Source organism: Triticum aestivum, chromosome 7B, assembly GCF_018294505.1.
Source record: "Triticum aestivum cultivar Chinese Spring chromosome 7B, IWGSC CS RefSeq v2.1, whole genome shotgun sequence".
Classification (NCBI taxonomy): Eukaryota; Viridiplantae; Streptophyta; class Magnoliopsida; order Poales; family Poaceae; genus Triticum; species Triticum aestivum.
The window spans coordinates 734712740-734736848 of record NC_057813.1 but is presented as its reverse complement, the minus strand read 5'-3'; the positions used below and the strand labels follow the sequence as shown (position 1 = coordinate 734736848).

General features: G+C 47.6%; 1 pseudogene; it reads right to left on the bottom strand.

Moving 5' to 3' along the window:
* Positions 1-18512: 18512 nt before the first annotated feature.
* Positions 18513-19795, bottom strand: LOC123156832 (F-box protein At5g07610-like; annotated as a pseudogene).
* Positions 19796-24109: the final 4314 nt, after the last annotated feature.

Here is a 24109-nt window from a genome sequence, read left to right as displayed (position 1 = left end):
ACAATGACCTCTCAGGTCATCAAAAGCGATCTTCACGTTAACTCGGAATTCACCGAGCAGCTAGATCCGATGGAGCTCTCCTCCGTAAATGAGATCTTGGATCGCATTGCCGCCCTGGGAGTCGCTACAGACTACCACCAGATTGGGCTTAAAACCGATCTAAGAGAAATTAACTCTCCCCAGGCTACCCACCACGTTGTTGTGGTAGAGGAACAACGCAGCGACTCTTCTTCTATGTTAAAGACCAGTTATGTCTGGATTCCCGATCCCTCCATGCAGGATTCCCGCGGAGGGACGGACGTCAATCAAGTACTGACCCTAAAGTCAGGCATTGGACCAGATTTGTTGGATAACATCCAGCAATCCAAGCTTCCAAATCCGGAAACTTCTCGGCCTTTGAGCCTCAGATTGGGCGGGGTTCCGAATTTAATTCCGCCCGCCCACCCAAACATAAGCGATCTATCTCAAATACGGCAAGAGCCCGATGAAACAGTACATCATTACTGGGCCAGATTCCTCCTGGTTATGGACAGGATAAAGCACTGCTGTGAGGAAAGTGCAATCTCAATTTTCGGCAACAATTGCACAGACAAGGGAATCATGAACGCCATAAGTTGTCGCGAAGTTACACGCTTCGCCGACCTGGCGACCATAGTACAAAAATACTGTGCGATGGAGAGTGCCTGGAAAACCGAAACCAGGTTTTGGGACAATCCAGCCCTGAACATAACCTTAGTTCGAAATAAAAGGGTGCGTCATACTCAAGCACCTGGGTCAAAAACCAAAAAGCAAAAAACCCCTAAAGGGCACGGAACCGTACTGGAGGGATGGCTCAACGAACCCTGTAAAATCCATAGTACAGAGGGCGCCACTCCAACACATAGCCTTCGAGCATGTTGGATACTACGGCAGGTGGCCAAAAGTGGCGAAGGTTTTCTAGCCCCGGGTAACCAGCCCAACAGTACCAGTACAGTATTAACAGTCTTTGAGACTTTCGCATCAAATAATATGCGGAAACAAACAATCCGCAGCCTCGCCGAAGTCTACCAAGTAGCAACAACAAATCCATGGAGCGACACGGCTATCACCTTCAATGCCAACGACGAACCTAAATTCCGAACAGCCCGAGCACCAGCCGCATTGGTCCTCAGTCCGATAGTGGACGGCTTTCGTCTTACCAAGGTACTCATGGATGGCGGCAGCGGATTAAACCTCATCTACGAGGAAACCCTCCAAAAAATGGAAATAGACTGGAGCCGCATTGAGCGAAGCAGCACAACCTTTAGAGGAATAATCCCTAGTCAGGAAGTACGCTGCACAGGAAAAATCACACTATATGTAGTGTTCGGCTCACCGGACAATTACAGGTCCGAGGAGGTCACGTTCCAAGTGGCCCCGTTCGGCAGCGGATATCACGCCTTGTTAGGGCGAGAGGCATTCACAATTTTCCAAGCTATACCCCATTACGGGTACATGAAGCTTAAAATGCCCGGGCCTAATGGAATCATCACTCTTGTCAGTGATCCAGATATAGCACTCCGCGCTGAAAATAAGACAGCCGCACTAGCCTTAGAGGCACTATCCGAAGACCTAGCGGCAGAGGAACTCACTGCGCTGCGCTCCACGGTGAATAGGGACGATGTGATACTCGATAAGAGATCTAAGTCCACCTCTTTTAAACCAGCAGACGAAATAGTCAAATTCCAGGTCCATCCAACGGACCCCACAAAGACGGCCTCCATTGGGGCACAATTAAACCCTGATCTAGAAGCCGCACAACGAGAATTCCTTCGGGAAAATTGGGACATTTTTGCCTGGCACCCTTCAGATATGCCAGGAATCCCACGTAGGCTGGCAGAGCACAGCCTAAATATCCTAAAAGGATTCAAGCCAGTCAAACAGGCTCTTCGGCGATTTTCCGAACCCAAAAGACAGGCAATGGGAGAGGAGCTAGCCAAACTCTTAGAAGCCGGATTCATTAGAGATATAAAACATCCGGACTGGCTAGCAAACCTGGTAATGGTACCAAAAAAGGACAAATCCTGGTGCCTTTGTGTCAATTTCAAAGACCTTAACAAGGCTTGTACAAAGGATCCTTTCCCCCTCCCCCGCATCGACCAAATCATGGATGCTACCGCAGGGCACGATTCACTGTGCTTCCTCGACGCATACTCCGGATACCATCAAATCAAGATGGCAGAAACAGAGCAGGCCGCAACGACATTCATTACTCCATACTGACCATTCTGCTTCAACACAATGCCCTTCGGACTCAGAAATGCTGGCGTAACATATCAGCGCATGATTCAGACATGTCTGGCTACCCAGATAGGCAAAACAGTGGAGGCATACGTAGACGATGTGGTCGTTAAGACCAAACACGTCGAAACTCTAGTAGACGATTTGAGGCCTACATTCGACAACCTCCAAGCATATGGCATTAAGCTCAACTCGGAAAAATGTGTCTTCGGCGTACCAGCCGGAAAGCTCTTGGGCTTCATTGTATCCGGTAGAGGAATTGAAGCAAACCCAGCCAAGATCCGAGCTCTGTCACAATTGGATATCCCAAAAGACCTCAAACAAATACAAAAACTAACTGGATGCGTGGCGGATCTAAGCCGCTTCATCTCCCGTTTGGGAGAAAAGGCACTGCCCCTCTATCGCCTCCTCCGGCGCACCGAACACTTCGAATGGACGGATGCTGCCACGGCCGGACTCGAAGAAATTAAGACCATATTGGCAACAAATCCGGTCCTGGCCGCGCCCAACCTGGGCGAACCGATGTTATTATATATCGCAGCAACACATCAAGTTGTCAGCGCGGTACTCGTCGTCGAACGAGAAACAGAAGGGCATAAATTCCCTCTTCAAAAACCAGTGTACTACGTATCCACTGTCTTAACTCCATGCAAGTCCCGGTACCCACATTATCAAAAGATAGCGTACGCGGTGTTCATGGCATCCCGGAAGCTGCGACACTACTTTCAAGAGTGTTCCATAATAGTGGCCTCCGAAGTACCTCTCAACGACATTATAAACAACCGCGACGCGACGGGCAGGATTGCAAAATGGGCCATTGAGCTCTTACCATTTGACATAACCTACAAACCACAGCGAGCTATAAAGTCGCAAGTTTTGGCTGACTTTATCGCCGAATGGACCGAAGCCGAACTCCCTAAAGAGTACGGCGCATACTCCAATTGGATCATGCATTTCGACGGCTCCAAAATGTTGGCCGGCTTGGGGGCTGGCGTCGTCTTGACGTCCCCAACTGGAGACACAGTCCAATACGTACTTCAAATAATGTACACGAACTCCAACAATGCAGCCGAATACGAGGCCCTTCTACATGGTCTCCGGATGGCAATCTCCATGGGTATTCAATGCCTAGAGGTGCGCGGGGATTGAAACCTCGCAATATCCCAAGTAAATGGAGACTTTGACGCCAAGGATCCAAAAATGGCAGCCTACCGTAACGCCGTCCTAAAAATGTCAGCTCGGTTCGAAGGACTCGAATTCCACCATGTAACCCGGGATAATAACCAGGCAGCAGACGTGTTGGCACGCATCGGCGCAAAACGCGACACTGTCTCTCCAAACATCTTCCTGGAGCGGCTCTTTAAGCCAGTCGTATTATGGGAAGAGGAGTCCGGAAATAACAACCCGGAACCAACTGCACCACCCAACACGGAACATTTTGACACAATCGGTGGCTCAGCCAATGAAATAACACCTTCAGCCCACAAAATAATGGCAGTAATTGCTCCGTGGGCGGAACCATTCCTAGCCTACTTAATTAGGCAGGAACTTCCCGAAGACCAAAATGAGGCCCGCTGCATAGTTCGGCGATCTAAAGCCTACAAGGTCAATGAGGGAGAACTTTATAAGAAAAGCACAACCGGAGTCCTTCAAAGGTGTATCTCCGAAGAGGAAGGGCGAAATCTCCTGGCTAAAATTCACGCCGGACTCAGCGGGCACCACGCTGCAGCCCGGGCCCTTGTAGGCAAGGCCTTCCATACAGGATTTTATTGGCCGACAGCCCGGGCAGATGCTCAAGACTTAGTCCAACGATGCGTCGGTTGCCAGCTCTTTGCTAATCAAAGCCACATGCCACCCACCGCCCTCAAAACTATACCCATCACTTGGCCGTTCGTGGTCTGGGGGCTTGACATGGTTGGACCCCTTAAAGGGGGAACCCACAAGCAAAAATACTTATTGGTCATGGTGGACTAATTCACCAAATGGATAGAGGCCAAGCCGGTTAAAACGGAAGAATCCAGACCTGTGATAGACTTCATATCCGGGGTAGTACACCGTTTTGGCGTCCCCCACAGCATCATCACTGATAACGGCACGAATTTCACGGCCGACGAGGTTAAACTCTGGTGCAAAAACATGGGCATCAAGCTCGACTACGCTTCAGTCTATCACCCTCAAACTAACGGTCAAGTTGAACGAGCAAATGGTCTAATCATGAGCGGCATTAAACGTAGATTAGTGCGGTCCCTCACGGAATCTAACATGCATTGGGTATAGGAGCTCGACTCCATACTCTGGGGGCTGCGGACCACGCCAAACCGCACTACCGGATTCACACCATTTTTTATGGTATACGGCGCAGAGGCAGTTTTGCCCTGCGATATAATTCATGACTCACCTCGCGTGCGCATGTACGAAGAAAGAGAAGCCGAGCTGGATCGGCAGGACAATTTGGACGCCTTAGAGGAGGAGTGCGACATGGCAAAATTCCGTTCCGCATTCTATCAGCAGCAGGCTCGAAGATATCAAAGCAGAGAAGTACGGGCCAAAACTTACAATGTTGGCGAGCTAGTTCTACGCCTGCCGGACAAGAAAAAGGACAAACTTAAGCCCAAATGGGAAGGTCCCTTCATCATCGACCAAGTCCTTACCGGCGGTGCATACTGTCTATGCAACGCATCTGACAACCGACTCGAGCCGAACCCATGGAACGCAGCCCGTCTCCGAAGATTCTACGCCTAGCGCCGAACTCAGAGTTCGTCTCCTTCCGCCGTCCACCTTTCATATTTTTTCGCTGTCTTTTGTTTCCCCCCTTTTTTGTCCTCCCTCTTTCAGTAAAAACCTTTGAGGGCTGATCTGCGCATTGTTCGCACACACTTGATGTGCTACTCGCACTCGTTATACCTGGGGGCTTCTTTAACAGAAGCTTATTTATACGGGCTTCATGCCCAACACATGTGTCATACTTCCGCATGTACCTTTTACTCACCATTATATGCATCGATATGACTTAAGTTTTGGCCAAGCTGGGTTGCCTGGCTCCTGTGCTTACCCCTACGTTCCCGATTGTTCGGCTAGGAGGTAAAGGGAGCACCTCTGCGATTGTTACTGCCGGGTCAGCCGGATGTGTACCTCAGACTGGGTGAAGCCGAAGGCTAGCGTTCTTACGGGAATATTCGGTCGGTGACTTGAAAGATGATTTATTACTTATTCATTTATCTGCCCCCAGATGCTTTTTCTGCTCTTTTCGCAGTCCGGACATGCACTTTAGGGCATGCCTCCCAGGGAAAGGAACCCCTAACGGAACTATTCTCCCTGGAAGATGTTTCTCACTAACCATGTAATATAACATAGCTAGTTGGGCACTTGTCTGATAAAGCACTTATGACCCCTACGCCTGGTCTCCATGCATGCCCCGGTTTTTGTATAACCGTGAGGGTATTCGGACACACTCCGGACTGTTGGGTCTCGAGGTTGAAGCGAAAAGGTCCGCAAAGACAAACGATCTACAATCCGGCTAGAAGGCATTTTACATGTCATTTTAAATTACATCGTCAAACTGACTGATTGTACTCCTCTTCAATCCCATCTAACAGGTTGTCTAGTTTACAGTCCCATTGGGAATATTTTGCGGCCAACTCTACTTGGCCGTACATCAGGCTCACAGGGATCTCCTTCCCATCGGGCCCCACAGGTCCGACCTCGGCCATGTGGTTTGGATCAGCCTTCGTGTACCGCGTCTTCATCATGGCCCAGGCCTCCCTGGCGCCTTGACGGTAGGCCGATATCTTCCACAGACAGAAGCGTTGCCGTACTCCCTAAAGCTTCTCAGCAAGCCCTCCAAGACCCTCAGGTAGGGAGACGGACGACCATAAGGCCTGAACGACGCCGCTCATCGCCTGCCGGACATGTTCGTGCAGTTGCAGCAGCTCAGGAAGAAGGTCACCCGTGGAACCAGGCATTTCCTCCGCCGGACGACCCGTGAGCACACCTACAGACACATTTCTGTCAATCGACTTCCTCGCCGAACTCTTCTTTTCAAAAGAGTTTGCTCAAGCACTTACTGTAAATGCTGCGACGAAGCCGCCGATTCTCCTTTACGGAGTTAGACAGCTGGACCTGAACATCTTTTAGTTCTTCGCCCAGCTGGGTGTTGGCATCTTGGAGTTTGTACCTCTCCCGCTGCACCCTCATAAGCACCTTCTCGCCGGCCATCAGCTGGCGCCGCAGATGTTGCTTGTCCGGATCTAGTCCGGCACCCTCTGCAATATTATTGTTAGACTAAAACGCACACGCCGCACTTCATAAACTACTTATCTTTTTGAAATATGTATTACCATAGGGGGTCTCTGTGGCTCCCCCGGCGGCGGCTAGTGCGGCCTCAAGTTGGGCCTTGCATTCTTGAAGCTCCTGGGACAGGTGGGTATTCTTCTCCGTAAGATCCTGCATAACAAATGATCCTTAAATCCGTTAGTTTAACTATTTTAAGTCCCGGGGGCTACTGGCATATATAACTATTAAAATTCCTCACCCGTATGTCTTTCACATACTGCTCCGTGGCTCTGGTTAAACCATCTTGAGCAGCACGGAGGTGCGCGTCTCCCGCATTAAAGGCATTCAACGCCTCTGGGGAGAAACACGCGTCACGAAGAACTGTCCGGTGGCGCCTGTGATTCATGGCGCTCTCCACCTCAGACCTGGTGGCGGACAGCCTGTCGGCATCCTCGGTTGGAGGAGCATCCGGCTCGCGCCTTGCGCTCGCCTCCCCCTCCGGACCAGGTGTTGGAGCCTGGCTGGCGGAGGCTTGGTTGGCAACCTCTCCGGGCACAGTCCGGCGAGCGCTCTTTCTCATGGAAGAATCATGAGCATTAATATACCTCCCAGGAGTCTTTCCCTTAAAGACAATGGTGCGCCATATTGTGGCGACGTTTCGATTTGCGTCGCACTCCTCTTCCGCCTGCTGGGCCGCACTGACCCTGGTTGGTCAGTCGCTGCGGGCTCGGCTTCCCGCCGTAAAGGCACCTCCTGTGAAGCACTGGTATACGGTTGTCAGAAATAAGCATTAAAAAGTAGTGGTCTCAGGACTTCGGTCGTACTCGCCTGGGAAGCCGGAGATAAACCGGGGTAGTCAGCCGTAATGGCGACTAGAGCATTGTCTATGCTGAGTTGGTAGAACACCCCGTCAATCAGTTACACCTTTATGTCCGGATCCTCTCCGGAGGCCGGATCAAGGGATCTTCCCGGATCCTCGGGTTGTGGAGTCGGACTTTGTATGCCCTCCACATCCCGGCGCAGTTCCTGCGTCAAAATCATAAAGTAAGACACTTAACTTTGAAAGCACAGATCAGATATATAAACGTCCGCTTACCCAGCTCCGAGGGTTATTCATGGAGAATCCATTCAATGGACTCGTGCGGAGAAAGTCCTCCTTCTCCCCTTGTACAAGCCGGACATGATCTTCATCAGATCGGCGGTCGATCCCGACCCCTTGCGGCCATGACAGGTGGCGTCATTCTCCCCGTTGAAATCCCACATGGGGTGGCCCCTATATTGGAGCGGCTGCACCCCTCGCATAATGCATGTGGCCATGACTCCAATCATGGTCAATCCGGAATGGGCCAGTAACCTTATCCGGCCCATCAGAAATTGGATGCTCCTATCATCTTCCCGTTGAGGGCTCCATGGGCGCCAACTCAGGCGTTTCTTCAGAGGAGCATTGCTAAACTCCGTGAGGCCGATCCGAACTGGATCCGGCAGCGGGGCGTCTTCCATATAGAACCACTCCGAAGGCCAGTCTTCGGACGCCTTCTTCGGGGTTCCGGATAGATATCCGGTCCCGGCGATGCGCCATATTTCGGCTCCGCCCACTTGATATATCGACCCCTCGTGAGAACCGGGTTCGAGGCAAAACAATCTCTTCCACAGCGCAAAATGGGGCTCGATGCCCAAGAATAGCTCGCAAAGAGCTACAAAGCCTGCGATGTGCAAGATGGAGGTAGGTGTGAGGTGGTGAAGTTGGAGTCCATAGAACTCCAGGAGCCCACGGAGAAACGGATGTATGGGAAATCTGAGTCCCCTTATTAGGTAGGGGACGAAGCATACCCGCTCTCCTTTGGAGGGATTGGGGACGCTCTCCGCCTGCTTCCCACCCTTGTAGGTGGCCAGTCCGGCTCGAACCGGAACCATAAAGGCTGGGGGAAGGTATCCCTCTGCTTGGAGCGTCACTAACTCGCTATGCGGGACTGAACATCTCCTCCAATCTCCTGGCTGAGGACTGGGAGCGCGAGAGGAGGAGCCGCGTCGACTGTCCATGTTGGAATGGATTTTTGTCAGATGCGCTTCGATGAGTACTTGCGGAAGGAGGATGGTGTGATTCGGATCTGGGTCCTCACCTCTCTTATAGGCAGCTTATTCACGCAGCTAGGGGGTAAAACATAAAAATTCCCTGGCTTTTCGCATTCATACGACACGTGGAAGAGGGCCATTATTGGACGTAGAAGCCAAGGAGCGCAACATTTATAAGGAAACCGAACACTATTCGGCAAACACATGGAATATGGAGGAGAACCCGCCTTGCAAATGCCGAAGACAATATACGCGCCGGACTCGTCGTCATTGAAGCCTGGTTCGGGGGCTACTGAGGGAGTCCTGGACTAGGGGGTGTCCGGATAGCCAAACTATCATCATCAGCCGGACTCCAAGACTATGAAGATACAAGATTGAAGACTTCGTCCCGTGTCCGGATGGGACTTTCCTTGGCGTGGAAGGCAAGCTTGGCGATACGGATATGTAGATCTCCTACCATTGTAATCGACTCTGTGTAACCCTAGCCCTCTCCGGTGTCTATATAAACCGGATGGTTTTAGTCCGTAGGACGAACAACAATCATACCATAGGCTAGCTTCTAGGGTTTAGCCTCCTTGATCTCGTGGTAGATCTACTCTTGTAATACCCACATCATCAATATCAATCAAGCAGGACGTAGGGTTTTACCTCCATCAAGAGGGCCCGAACCTAGGTAAAACATCGTGTCCCTTGTCTCCTATTACCATCCGCCTAGACGCACAGTTCGGTACCCCCTACCCGAGATCCGCCGGTTTGGACACCGACAACGCCACTCTCAAGTGTGGGATCCTCGAGGAGGAGAATAAAGCTAAGGCGGCCGAACTCGCCAAGGCCCTTCAGGAAGCCCAAGAGGCGAGGTCTGAATCCCGAGCGGCTCGCGAGTAGATCCGAAAGGCCGGACAGATAGCGGCTGGTAAGCCCTTTGTTTTACAATCTAAGTTTGGCGATCAGAGGTATGCCTTTCTTAATTGACTATGGAGTTCTCCAGACACCTTTGCGGATCTTTCGAAGAGCGTCGCCGACGCTGCGCAATTCTACCGAGCCCAGGAGGGGCATGTGACGGAGAAGCTGATCTGGTCGCTGTTCGCAACACAGGAGCGCTCGGCGCTCCTGAATGATGAAATGGTGTAGTGGGCCAAGCTGCATAAGATGTCTGGAGCGGCCATGAAGGAGGTCATAGTTTGGCTGTGGCCAGCCGAACCTGTTCCAAGCAGCTATTTTGGCCTAGTGCGGTGACTCATCAATGTCGTGCCCCGGATTGATGCAATCAAACGGTCAGTGTGCATAGAGGGTGCGCGGATGGCCTTCGCCCGCGTCAAGATGCACTGGGCTAAGATGAAGGCCGTCGTTGTCGCGGTTGAGGTCCTCCCGAAGGAATGCACCATAGCACGTCGGAGCGCTATTTAGACGACGTCCTAGAGGGTGCTCGCTTGATAGAGGGTCAATGCTCAAAGGGTGTTATATTCGAATGAATGTATCCGAACGACCCGGACGTGTTTATTATATATATTAAGGCTTTGTGATATATTTGTGCCATTGTCTGAAAGTTCTTTCCTCCTGTGCGACCGTTTTTATATTCCTGAGAGTTCCAGTCGTTGGCTTCAGCCCCCACGTAGATGCTACGGGGGTGTTCGGAATGGCACACGAACACTCTTGTACCAACGTCTTGGTCCGTAACAGAGGTGTCAGTGCGGCGAACCAGGCAATCGGACTATGTGGCTTTCCCACTCTCACTTAGCCATAGGAGTTTGACGATGGGGGTTATAAAATAGCCCCTGGTACGTATGCGGCTGTCCGAATGCGGATGTGTTACGTTCATGACCGGAAAAAACAGTCCTTCATTTAATACGGAGAAAATCGTTAAATATTTAGTAAGTCGCAGAATGGTTGACCGGCTCTCGCCGCATCATAACAATCAGTTTTTGGCTTTCTATACTGAGGTGCTTGACCGGACGAACCAGAAACACAATCGCAGTATTTCTCCCTTTACTACCCTAGCCGAACAAATGAAATGTAAGGTAGCAAACACCGGAGACGGGCAACCCAACTATTGACCAAAGACATGATTCGGAGCCGATGCATATAATACCAAGTTCGAGATGGCGAAGTTTGCTACAAACTGTTCGGGCTTTTGTTTAGCGGCACATATGTGGCCATATAGAGCCCCTGGCAATGGGTGTTGTGGTATGTAAGTGAGACAACTAGGGAGACGGAGTACAATTTTATGAATAAAGTTGATACTAAAATATTGTCCCTACTAGGATCTGATTGATACGTCAAAACGTGATCTTACAGAGGGTACCATAAGCACCAAAGCCATTTTACATGCCGGGGGTCTAATAATAAGGAGAAAAGCTTAGTACAGCTCCTTTAAATAAGGTTTGGTTTGAAGAGTCCTTTGGATATCCTACGGCACGTCTGCGCTGCTTTCTCCTTGTAGAGAGAGGTTCCTTAAAGGGAACGGTCTTCGGTTACCCGCATGAAACCGGGCTCGAAGAGAGTCCTTGTATGTCCGTAGGATATATAGGCTCGAATGCACCTGTGGTAGGAGAGAAAAAGTAATCGAAGAAAGGTGGAAGATCATACAGGGTCGAACCGTACTATGGACCTGTCTGTATTGTGCCTCCATCGATGCCCAAGGTATTTTTAGTGCGTAGTGATGCATGCTCGGTACGAATTACGCAGGTGTGGGCGGCGATCGACAGAGGAGAAACTGCTAGTCTAGCTCCGGAAGTACCGAGCCGTTAGCTTGCGGGATTGACCAGACTCTTTTAACAAAGTCCGGCGGCTTGATGGCCGATGAGGTGTGCGGCTTGAGGGGGGCGCTCTGTACTTCGGCTGCAAGAGCCGCAGTGTGCTCCTCCATACGGAGGGAGCGTTCCGTGTTTCCATTGACTGTTATGATGCCGCGTGGACCGGACATCTTGAACTTTAAATAAGCATAGTGCGGGACCGCGTTGAATCAAGAGAAAGTTGTCCGTTCGAGCAGTGCGTGATAGCCACTTCGGAAGGGAACGATATCGAAGATCAAGTCTTCACTGCGGAAGTTGTCGGGCGAGCCAAAGACAACTTCCAATGTTATTGAGCCCAAGCAATGGGCCTCTACGCCAGGTATTACTCCTTTAAAGGTAGTTTTAGTGGGCTTGATTCTTGACGGATCAATACCCATTTTGCGGATGGTGTCCTGGTAAAGCAGGTTAAGGCTACTGCCACCATCCATGAGGACTCGCGTGAGGTGGAATCCATCGATGATTGGGTTGAGGACCAAAGCTGCCGAACCTCCATGACGGATACTGGTCGGGTGGTCCTTTCGATCGAAGGTGATCGGACAAGCCGACCATGGGTTGAATTTTGGGGCGACCGGTTCTACGGCGTAGATGTCCCTTAATGAGCATTTGCGCTCCCGTTTGGGGATGTGGGTGACATAGATCATATTCACCGTTTTGACCTCGGGGGGACATTTCTTGTGCTCCCCTGTTTCGGTGGGTGAGGCTCTTCTTCATCGTCCTCGTTGGGCGGCCTTTTCCCCTTGTGTTTGGCGTTGAGCTTGCCGGCTTGTTTAAAACCCCAACAATTTCTATTGGTGTGATTGGCAGGTTTATCGGTCGGGAGTGGCATGAATTTGGCAGGGCCGATCAAGTATTCTGTCCAAACTGGACGGACCATCTTTGTTTCCTTTTGAATGGCTTTTTCCGCCGACCGGATTTGGAACAACTGAATCCGGCGTTGACCGCTATGTCTCCGTTATTGTTTCGACGGTTGTGCTTGCCGCGTCGTGGCTTGCCATTGCCGTCCCTGGCTTCAGAGGTACCTGGGTCGCTGGTGCTATTGCTTCTACGAGCTAGCCAGCTATCTTCTCCCGTGCAAAGCGGGTCATAAGTGCGGTAAGGTCTGCCATGGACTCCAGCTTCTCTTGGCCGAGGTGTCGGGCGATCCACTCATCTCAGACGCTGTGTTTGAAGGCCGCGAGGGCTTCGGCGTCCGGACAACCCACAATCTGGTTCTTTTTGACTAAGAACCTGGTCCAGAGCTTCCGGGCTGATTCGTCGGGTTGTTGGATTATGTGACTAAGGTCATCGGCGTCTGGGGGCCGAACATAGGTACCTTGGAAGTTGTCTCTGAAGGCATCCTCCAAGTCTTCCCAGCTACCAATAGAGTTTTCTGGGAGGCTGTTCAGCTAGTGCCGTGCTGGTCCCTTAAGTTTTAGAGGGAGGTACTTGATGGCATGTAAGTCATCACCGCGAGCCATGTGGATGTGGAGGAGAAAATCTTCAACCCATACTGCGGGATCTATTGTGTTGTCGCATGATTCAATGTTCACGGGTTTAAACCCTTCTGGGAACTGGTGCTCCATCACCTCATCGGTGCAGCATAGGGGGTGTGCGGCGCCACTGTATAGGGCGATGTCACGACGCAGTTCGGATGAAGTCCGTATGCGGTTTTCAGCCCGGGTGGGGTTGTGCTTGTCGCGCCAGGCTTGATGGCCGTCTTCTCGCGCTAGTACATGCCCCCTTGATCCATGGATTGATCTGGTATGACCGGCTCTATGGTCCAGGTCCTGTCACAGGTCATACGTGTATCCTGTGACCGCTGTCTCTCTGCCTCTAGGGCGAGGATGTGCGGTCTGGTGTTCGGCTTGAGTTGCCGCTCTGTTCCGGCCACGAGGTGGTCGGTTAGGTCCGTCTGTGGTGTTACGTGCTGTCGGTATAGGTTTAGGGACTTTGTCGTCGAATTGGAATAGAATCCTGCGCTCGGGGTAACTCTTAGTTGGGCGCTCGTGGCCGTATTCCTCGACTGCTAAGACATTAGTCCATCTGTCATTGAGTAAATCCTGATCAGCTTGAAGTTGTTGCTGCTTCTTTTTCAGGCTTCTTGTCATGGCTATTAGCCGGCGCTTAAAGAGCTCTTATTCGAGGGGTTCCTCATGTACGATGAAGTCTTCAACGGCGAGGCTATCATCCTCTTCGGAGATTGGTAGGTAGTTACTATCCTCCGAGCCCTCGTACCCGATGGGATTGTTGGGGTTAACTTGCCCATCCTCCCAATCATCCTGTTCGGATGTTGGCTCGATAGGGGCTTCTTGGTCTTCGGCGTTATCTGGAGTATCATTGTCTCTGGTGCCGGTATTGTTGTCTTTTTTGCGACGCGATTTCAAGCGGCGTCGCTGACGTCGACACTTCGGTGGTGCCTCAGAAGGCTTGTCCTCGACGGGACCTTTCCCACCATCGCTATCATCCTCTTTGGGTGTGTCCACGATGTACACATCATATGTGAAAGTGGCCGTCCAGAGTCCGGTAAACGGCGGGTTCTGGGTTTGCTCCTCTTCAGCATCATCGTCCATATCGTCGATGTCTTCGGAGGCATAATCGAGCATGTCGGTTAATTCCTCGACAGTGGCTATAAAGTGGGTGGTGGGTGGGACGTAAAATTCCCCGCTCTCAGCCCCTAGTGTGGGCTGGGTGTAGTTTGGCAGCGATCCTTCTGCAATGGTGAGAGATCGCATTAAGTCCAGGGCCTCGTTTAAGAGTGAGGTTTGGACAGGGAGGTGATGGTCCGTGGAGTAGGGCGGGACAGAAGTCCCTGGCCGAGCTTGCATAACACGGACCTCGGGAGTTTGGAGCTGGTGTTTGGGGGTGAGTCCGGCTTCATGTTGATGAAGGGAGCCTGGTGTGACTCCGGGCCTGCCGGTGAAATGATTCCTCCATCTCTCTAGTGTTAAGCTCTATGGCTGCGGAGAGTCCAGCGGGCTCTAACTCCCGTCTTCGGACTCGGTGATGTGTTCCGAATCTAAGGCCTGAGTTGTGGACGAGGCTAAACCCTTGGAAGATCAAGTCTCCTCGGATATCGGCGACATAGTTTAGGTTTCCGAAACTGATCTGATGACCAGAGGCGTAGTTCTTGATTTGCTCCAGATGGCCAATCGAATTGGCACGCAGTGCGAAGCTGCCAAATACGAAGATTTGGCCGGTGAGTAAAGTCTTCCTCAAGGCGGCATTGTTGTGGATGATTGACGGAGCCATCGAGCCTTCAAGCGACGACACGGTGGAACTCTCAGTGAAAGCACCAATGTCGGTGTCAAAACCGGCAAATCTCGGGTAGGGGGTCCCGAACTGTGCGTCTAAGGATCGAAGGTAACAGGAGGTAGGGGATATGACGTTTACCCAGATTCGGGCCCTCTTAATGGAGGTAATACCCTACTTCTTGGTTGATTGACTTTGATGAATATAGGGGTTACAAGAGTTGATCTACCTCGAGATCGTAATGGCTAAACCCTAGACGTCTAGCCTGTATGATTGTTTTGGCCCTATGGACTAAACCCTCCGGTTTATATAGACACCGAAGGGATCTAGGGTTGTAAAGAGTTGGTTTACATAGAAATGAAGATGCATGATCCGAACGCCAAGCTTGCCATCCTCGCAAAGGAGAGACCCATCCAGACACGGGGGGAGTTCTTTGATGTCGTATCTTCATGGCCCATTAGTCTGGTCCATATCTCCTAGCCCGGACACCCGAGGACCCCTTAGTCCAGGACTCCCTCAGCGGCTGCAATTGCTGGTGCGGCATTGCCACGGTGGGCGCGACATGGGGTTGTTGCTGCTGCTGTGTGGTGGAGCGGCGAGGTGCGCCGAGGGCGGCGGCTGTTGCACGACAGGAGCGAAGGGGGTCACCAAGGGCGGCGACTGTTGCGTGACAGGAGCGAAGGGGGTCGCCGAGGGGTGCGGCTGCCACAGCGGCAACGCGACGACGGCTCGATGGCGAAGGGCCCCGCCGGTTGCAGCCCGTAGGGGCTGGCGAGGAAGGTGCGGATGCCCGCGACCGCCTGGGTGAGGTCCCGGTGGTCAGCCGTCATCTCCTCCGGGGTGTAGACGGCGGGGGCGGCGAGCGGTGGCGTCCAGGCGGCGGAAAACACCGGCCCCGACAAGGACGGCGCCCCAGCCGCAGAGGTGACCGGCAGCGTGGTGCTGGTTGGCGACGGCGGTAGTGTGGTGGTGGGAAGAGGTGCATACATGATAGATCCCGAGACAGCTGATACCACATTGATAGGAGCTGGGATCCTACCAGGTCTAGCCCTTAGGTTGTAGGGATGGAATGGAGGATGGCGAGGGGCTGGGCGCGGGCGATGGCGAGTCGGCGCCGTGGCCGCGCGACGAGAGGAGGCGGAGACAGGGGCAAGCTAGGGTTTGAGGGTTCCGGCTCCTGAGGCAGCCGGGCAATAGTTATGACTTATTGCTTAATTTCAAAAGGTGGCCTGACAAGTGTTTATATAATCCTCGAAGTGCTAAAGATAAGTTGGGCTAAGCCCCTAACTAGACGTGGCATTGGGCCTCCGCCGGCTATATGAGACGCCCGTCATAACAACATCCTAGTTACTCTTTGATTATCCTCAAAAAAAAAAAGTTACTCTTTGATTTTTTTTTCTTTGTATAGACATTTGTTTCTAGGTTCCGATTTACCCTTTTAGCATGGCATTTTGTGCTTAAATTTTCCCCAAATGTGTGTTTGCCGATTTTTGTAAAGGGCAAAAGGGAGCCTGGGATCATTTTTGGTTTCCAGAGTATGTACGCCCTATAACCATGGGATGGTATAATCTTTTTAAAATGCGTGTATGCACATGTCAACGGGATGAAATCCTGTGGTGTGCGGTGCTCTAGGAGAAATCCTTGCTATGAGTATTGTGCGGTGCCTTTACGGACATGTATGCTAGCTTCATCAAATAACTCGCACCTTCTGTTATAATCTTTGTATCCTTGCTATGGGTGTTGTTGCCTTGGTTACCACGACAGGGCATGAATATGAGACCGGTGATTGGTCGATATGGTGACAGGAATTATACCCCAGTGATAATGACTACAGCAATGGTGGCGATGATGACACAAATGTCTTTGTCACTCGGTTATTGTGTGTTAAGCTCTACCCGTCGTGTTGGCTTCATTTGCTTGAAGGATGGAGAAACTGGCCCACGAAAAGTATGTGAACTGTGGCTGTGAGTTTAGATTGTTTGAGCCTAGACCCACTGTGTAGCTTGAAACAATTGTAGTGTAATCATTCTTTTTATGTTGCACTTTGCACAGGTAATTATCGTTCAGGCATATATACATTTAAGGTTGGAGATGCCCTCTTCCATGTAGTAATGCTGGCCATTAGGTTGTGTACCATTTCTTATGAGTTTCTTAGTTCAGTCTGCCTTGTTTGATGGGCACCGAGAACCTTAAGCTAAAGTTATCGAGTTTTATCTATTAGTAACCTTTATTAGCTTGTACAATACTTGTTTTCTAGTTATGCAAAAATCATGTAAGCTATTCCACAGCCATCTTCGACATGGCACGTCTCATGCGAAACTGTCTACCTAGTTGGTTGTCTGAAGTTAGCTACACAAAGCAGTATTCAGCTATAATTCAAGCATATCCTTGGCACATCAATAAGCTTTGGAGAAATTCAGGCAGCAATTGCACAACACTGGAATCTGAACATTGTCGCGAATCCTAGTTACTCTTGGATTATTATTTTTGTATAGCCATTTGTTTCTAGGTTTTGATTAACCCTTTCAGCATGCCGTTTTGGTTTTAAAGTTTCCCCAATGTGTGTTTGCCGATTTTTGTAAAGGGCTAAAAGGGGCCTGGTTCATGTTTTGATCTCCAGAGTATGTAGGCCCTATAACCATGGAATGAGTATAATCTTTCTAAAATGAGTATATATTGTCGACAGGACGGCATGAAGTGTCGGTTGTGGTGCGCGGTGCTCTAGAAGATATCCTTGCTCAGACTATCGACAGAGCCATCGGTGACTTACATAGAGCCATGTATGCTTCAGCAATGAACTTGCTCCCCTCTCCATCCTTCAGGGTCTTGTGCTCTATGGGTAAAGCCCTAGATCAGGCTATACCAGATGGGGCAACGGAGGTGTCGCCGGTGTTGTTTTTCCTGGGTGTTGTTGCCTTGGTGGCCATGAGGGTTTGGGGCCGAAGGTGGTGACACTGGTCGATTTGGTGACATTAAATATGCCCCAGTTACCATAACCAGAACAATGGTGGCGACGATGACACACAGGTTTTGTAACTAGGTTATGTGTGTTAAGCTCTACCCCTCTTGATGCTTTACCCGTCTTGAGGGTTCACTAGGTTAGATCGTTTCACTGGGTTAACATGCCACACAAGAATGCATGCTGACCTGGCTGATGTCACCTAATTGACCTTCCTCCAAGAAAAACCACTCTCAATTTCTCTCGACTAGACAATGCTGAAATTGTTCTTATGACCGATATCCCTCGAAATCATCGAAAACAAATCAATCTAGTTCCCGAACACCGGTTCCATCCATGACACCAAGAGGCCGGCAATGGACAGGAGCGCAGGACACAAGGATAGTTTCAGTTTGTTTTGGGGACTTGAAGCAGAAACTGGAGCCCACAAAGAGCCCATGAACCTTGTTATAAGAAAAAATAAATTCACAATTCAGAAACAGCTCTGCAAAGTTGCTTTACGTGCAACATTTACAGGAATCATACATAGTATAACTAGAAGCAAGAGCAAAATAAAAAGCGCATGACCGTGCTTATTTCAAACTCTTTTAAGCTACCTAACAGAACAATACCCACAAATAAAGACCACTTTTGTGTTCTAAAAAGAAAACCTCTAACAAAATAATGAAAATTGTGATCCAAGCACAGTGCGTTTGATGATGTCCTAAGAGGAAATAGCATATAGACCAGTACATAGGATAGAAAGTTCAGCACAAATTTGGATAACTGATCACAGAGAAATAAGTCAAGTTCCCTCCATACTGAACCACCACCATTGCTCCAGACCGAAAAAATGCATTCATCAGTAAGAGAAAAGCCTGCTGCTCCATAGCAAGAATAATTGACTCCGATCAGAGATCCACTTCTTTTATAGGCACCAGCAATTGATATCAAATGTGCAATGATTGTGACTCCGTGTACAACGGCACATAAGGCAGAATAGAGAGCGGCTTGACATCTGCAAGATAGGAAATCGCTTTGACTTGCCGATTATCCATTTATAGCACATGAGCGTGATACCATCCGTAGCAAAGAACACCAAGTTGCATTCCGGATGAATTGCAATAAAATCGAAACCCCCATCAGGACATAAATCTGTCCATCCAAACATGTTTGAAGTTTCAATGCCATGCTTCAATATCCATTCTCCGGTTTGATAGTTCTCCAGAACATAAACTACAAATCGAATGGCAACACCATTATTATCCCTCTGGAAATTGGCAAAGTGTAAGCGGCCCTGTGACATATGGATGAAACCATCATCAACCTGACCACTAGGGACCCTGAATTTCATCCATGTTTCTCCTTTTGTGTCAACCGCAGCTATACAATCGTACAAGTCGGGGTCAAAGGCACTAAAAAACAGAAGGCCATCAAGAAAGACCGTTGTGGAGGAGTGCCGACCAGCAAGCCAGGTAGCTTCTCCGATCCATCTCTCCTCCTTATAAACCCACTCTCTGGTTTCGGACGAATACACTGCCACTCTGGAAAGCTCGGTGTCCTGACTGTAATTGTGATCAACTACCAGCTCAAAGACATGGAAATCCGACGATAGGGCCGGGTCGAAGCCCAAACATGTGGTGGCCACGTCGTTAATGGCCTTGCCGGAGTTGGGCAACACAACCCACTTCTCGGTGGCGAGATTGCACACGACATAATGGAACGCGCCAACCCCATCGGAGACGTGGTAACATCGACAGAGGAGGAGGCCGTTGCAGGAGTCGAGCAGATCGACGGGCAGGTGGTGGTTGGGCAGGAAGGTGAAGGAGGTGCCAAACGGAGGGCGGCTGTCCCCCGAGACGCTGGTGAAGTGGAAGGGCAGATGCCCGGTGGTGTTGCTGCCGTAGAAGAAGCCAGCCAGGGTTTGGGGGAGCCTTTTGCGGTGGTCAGGTTGGTGGATGAGGCCGAGCCAGTGCTTACAGACGCACTTGCAGCGGCAGAGCGACTTGGCGGTGAGGCGCGAGAGGATATCCACGAGGATGTCGTCAATGAGCCTCCCGGCCGGCGGCGCACTGGGGAAAACGGAGCACGACCTGCAGAGACACGGACGGATGGGAGGTCAGGGGAGCAGCGACGGAGGAGGATTTGATGGTGGTTGCTGATCTGCATACCGGGCAAGAATCGGGGCGCGGTCGTCCTCCTGCAGGCGAGAGAGATCCGCCACGATGGACATGGCGACGGGCGGAGGAAGGCGGCGGCGCCGCCGTAGAGCGAGGAGGCAGGGAGTAAGAAGTACGTCTACGACTTACCTTGGCGAATGGGCCGTGCCTCGCTTCTTTTCTTCCATTTTTTTTCACTCTTTTCCAATCGCTTTGTCTTTTTTACCTTTGCTTGTATTTCGAAATATTCTGAATACTTCTAATATAAAAACCACTATACATAAAAATGTTGATAATGTTAATCATGCATTTAAAAATGGTTAAAGTGTATAGAAAATTGTTTCCGATGTATACAAAAAATGTAAAATGCATATGGAACAAAGAAAAAATCAAAACAAAAATAAGTTTTCATTTTTTTCAATTTTTTAATAAAGCATTTAGAAATGTAAATATTTATATAGAAAATGTTTCAAATGTATTCAAAAAATTATAAAAAAATGTACAACATGTAAGAAAAAAGTAGACATAAACAAATTAAGTTAAAAAAATGTTAATCATGTGCTGGGCAATGTTGAACATACATATAAAAACAGTTTCCGCTGTATACCAAAAATGTAGAATGTGTATGGAAAAAATAAGACATCAAGAAATATATGTTTGAAAAAACATAAATCGGTAATTTGGAAAAGTTTTTTTCTTTTTTTCGAAAAGGAGGATGACCCCCGGCCTCTGCATCTGAGAGATGCGTACGGCCAATATAAAATTGGGGGAGAATTTCACTTCCCCGGCCTTCGCAGCAACTAGGGATGCATACAACCATTTTAGTATGAGTACCAATATAAACATGGTCCTTACAATTTTTTAAATGAGTATCAAGATATTTTTTTGATGAGTGGTTTCACCATACACCAAACTTGATCCTCAATAAATGGGTGAAAACCACTGTGCATCACCTGTCAATTCTAGGAATTGAACTCGGGTCGTTAGGCTGCACAACCGCATGCCCAACCACTGAGCCAAGGCTCTCTTTGGAAAATGTTAAAAGTGTATATATGAAATGGTCCTGATGTATACAAATAATGTACAATGTTTATGGGAAAAGTAGACATCCAGAAAATATATGTTTAAAAGAATATTAGTCATGTATATTCAAAATGAAAACGTGTATATAAAATTGTTCCCGGTGTATACAAACAAAGTACAATGTGTATGAAAAAAAGTAGACATAAAAAAAATTAAGTTTAAAAAATATTAATCATGTGTTTGGACAATGTTAAACATACATATGAAAACTGTATGAGCTGTATACCAAAAATGTAAGAGTTTGTATGAAAAAAATAGACATCAAGAAATATATGTTTGGAAAAACGTAAATCGGTAATTTCGAAAATGTTAAAACTGCATACATGAAATGGTCCTGATGTATACAAATAACGTACAATGTTTATGGGAAAAGTAGACATTCAAAAAATATATGTTTAAAAGAATGTTAGTCTTGTATATTCTAAATGAAAACATGTATATAAAAAATGTTCCCAGTGTATGCAAACAAAGTACAACGTGTATGAAAAAAGTAGAGATCAAAAAATATAAGTTTTCATAAATGTTAGTGTATTTGAAAAATCTTGATTATGTATTAAAAAAATCCTGTTCTATACGGAAAATGTAGAAATAAAATTAAAAAACATATGAAAGCTAAAAACAAACACAAAAAAGACCACGAAAACAATGGAAACAAAGTAAGGAAAGCAAAAAAGACAGTAAAAACATAAAAAGAAAAAATAAAGGTAAAATGAGTAAAGATAAAATTGCTAATAAGTGTGAAAGAAACGAAGGAAAATAACAGCAAACCAATTAAGAAAAAAGGAAACCAAAAGAAAAACTAAAATAATAGAAAAGAAAAAACAGACGAAAGCCTAGGTAAAACGAGCGAGCGAGCTAGCTGAACTAGTAAGCGAGATTTTTTTTTAAATAATACATTTTTTAATTAATTTTTATAAATATTACGCTGAGTAATTTTTTTTCAAAAATAATACACCGTCGGCCCGCTGCAGGCCGACTGGGCCTAATCGGCCCACAGCAGGCCGATTGGATTCCAATCGGCCTACAGCTGGCCGACTGGCCCCTGTCGGCCCACTATGGGCTGATTGGGTCCTGTCGGCCCACTGTGGGTTGACTGGAGCTAATTGGCTCGCTGTGGGCTATTTGTTTTTGCACAAAAAGTAGGCATAAAAAAATATATGTTTAAAAAAATGTTAATCATGTAATTAAAAAATGTTAAACGTGTAGAAAAAAAGTTCCTGATGTATACAAAAAATGTACAATATATATGCAAAAAAGTTGACTAAAAATATGTTTTAAAACGTGTTAATCATGTATTTAAAAATTGTTAAATGTGTGTATAAAAATGGTCCTTATCTATACAAAAAATATAGAATGTGTATGAAAAAAAGTTGACACCAAAAAAATATGTTTGAAAAAAATGTTAATCATGTATTTGAAAAAATGTTCAGCGAGTACACCAAAATGTTTCATGTATTGGAATGAAAGGTTAAATGTGTATAAAAAATGTTCCAACTCTGGATCCTGTATGGGAGCATCACGGACCTAAGTACGATTGGTTGCTCTTTTTGTATGGAACTAGAACATTTTTTCCAAACATATTTTTTTGGTGTCAACTTTTTTTCATACACATTCTATATTTTTTGTATAGATAAGGAACATTTTTTATACACACATTTAAAAAAATTTAATCATGTATTTGTAAAAATGTCAATTTTTCAAACATATTTTTTGGTGTCAACTTTTTTTCATACACATTCTATATTTTTTGTATAAATAAGGAACATTTTTTATACACACATTTAACAATGTTTAAATACATGCTTAACACTTTTTAAAACATATTTTTTATGTCAACTTCTTTGCATATATATTCTACATTTTTTGTATACATCAGGAACATTTTTTTATACACGTTTAACATTTTTAATTACATGATTAACATTTTTTTAAACATATATTTTTTATGCCTACTTTTTTTGCAAAAACAATTAGCCCACAACGAGCCAATTAGCTCTAGTCGGCCCACAGTGGGCCGACAGGACGCAATCAGTCCACAGTGAGCCGACAGGGCCAGTCGGCCAGCTGTAGGCCGACTGGAATCCAATCGGCCTGCTGTAGGCCGACTAGGCCCAGTCGGCCTGCAGCGGGCCGATGGTGTATTATTTTTGAATTTTTTTATCCAGCGTAATATTTATGAAAATTAATAAAAAAATGTATTATTTAAAAAAAATAGCTAAGCGAGAGGCCAGCCTATAAGCGCGGGCCCTTCAGGTGAGATGGATGTTTGTCTCGAGAAGTCGAGATATAGCATTAGTATCCATACTGATGCTTGGTGCTTGAAGCGCATGAAAAAACTCTATACTGATGGACTTTTGGAATCACTTGATTATGAATCACTTGATGCTTGCGAACTGTGCCTAACGGGCAAGATGACTAAAACTCCGTTCTCCGGAACAATGGAACAAGCTACTGACTTCTTGGAAATAATACATATCGATGTATGTAGTCCAATGAGTATTGATGCTCGTGGTGGGTATCGTTATTTTCTCACCTTCACAGTTGATTTCAGCAGATATAGTTATATCTACTTAATGAAGCATAAGTCTGAAACATTTAAAAAGTTCAAAGAATTTCAGAGTGAAGTGGAAAATCATCGTAACAAGAAAATAAAGTTTCTTCGATCTGGTCGTAGAGGAGAATATTTGAGTTACGAGTTTGGTCTTCATTTGAAACAACATGGGATAGTTTCACAATTAACGCCACCTGGAACACCACAGTGAAATGGTGTGTCCGAACATCGTAACCGTAGTTTATTATATATATGGTCCGGTGTATGATGTCTATTACTGATTTACCGCTATCGTTTTGGGGTTATACTCTAGAGACGACTACATTAACTTTAAATAGGGCACCATCAAAATCCGTTGAGATGACGCCTTATGAGTTGTGGTTTGGCAAGAAAGCAAAGTTGTCGTTTCTTAAAGTTTGGGGCTGTGATGCTTATGTGAAAAAGCTTCAACCTGATAAGCTCGAACCCAAATCGGAGAAGTGCGTCTTTATAGGATAATCAAAGGAAACTTTTGGGTACACCTTCTATCATAGATCCGAAGGTAAAATATTTGTTGCTAAGAATGGATCCTTTGTAGAGAAGGAGTTTCTCTCGAAAGAAGTGAGTGAGAGGAAAGTAGAAGTTGATGAGGTAACTGTACCTTCTCCCTTATTAGAAAGTAGTTCATCACAGAAATCAGTTCCCGTGATTCCTACACCAGTTAGTGAGGAAGCTAATGATGATGATCATGAAGCTTCAGATCAAGTTACTACCG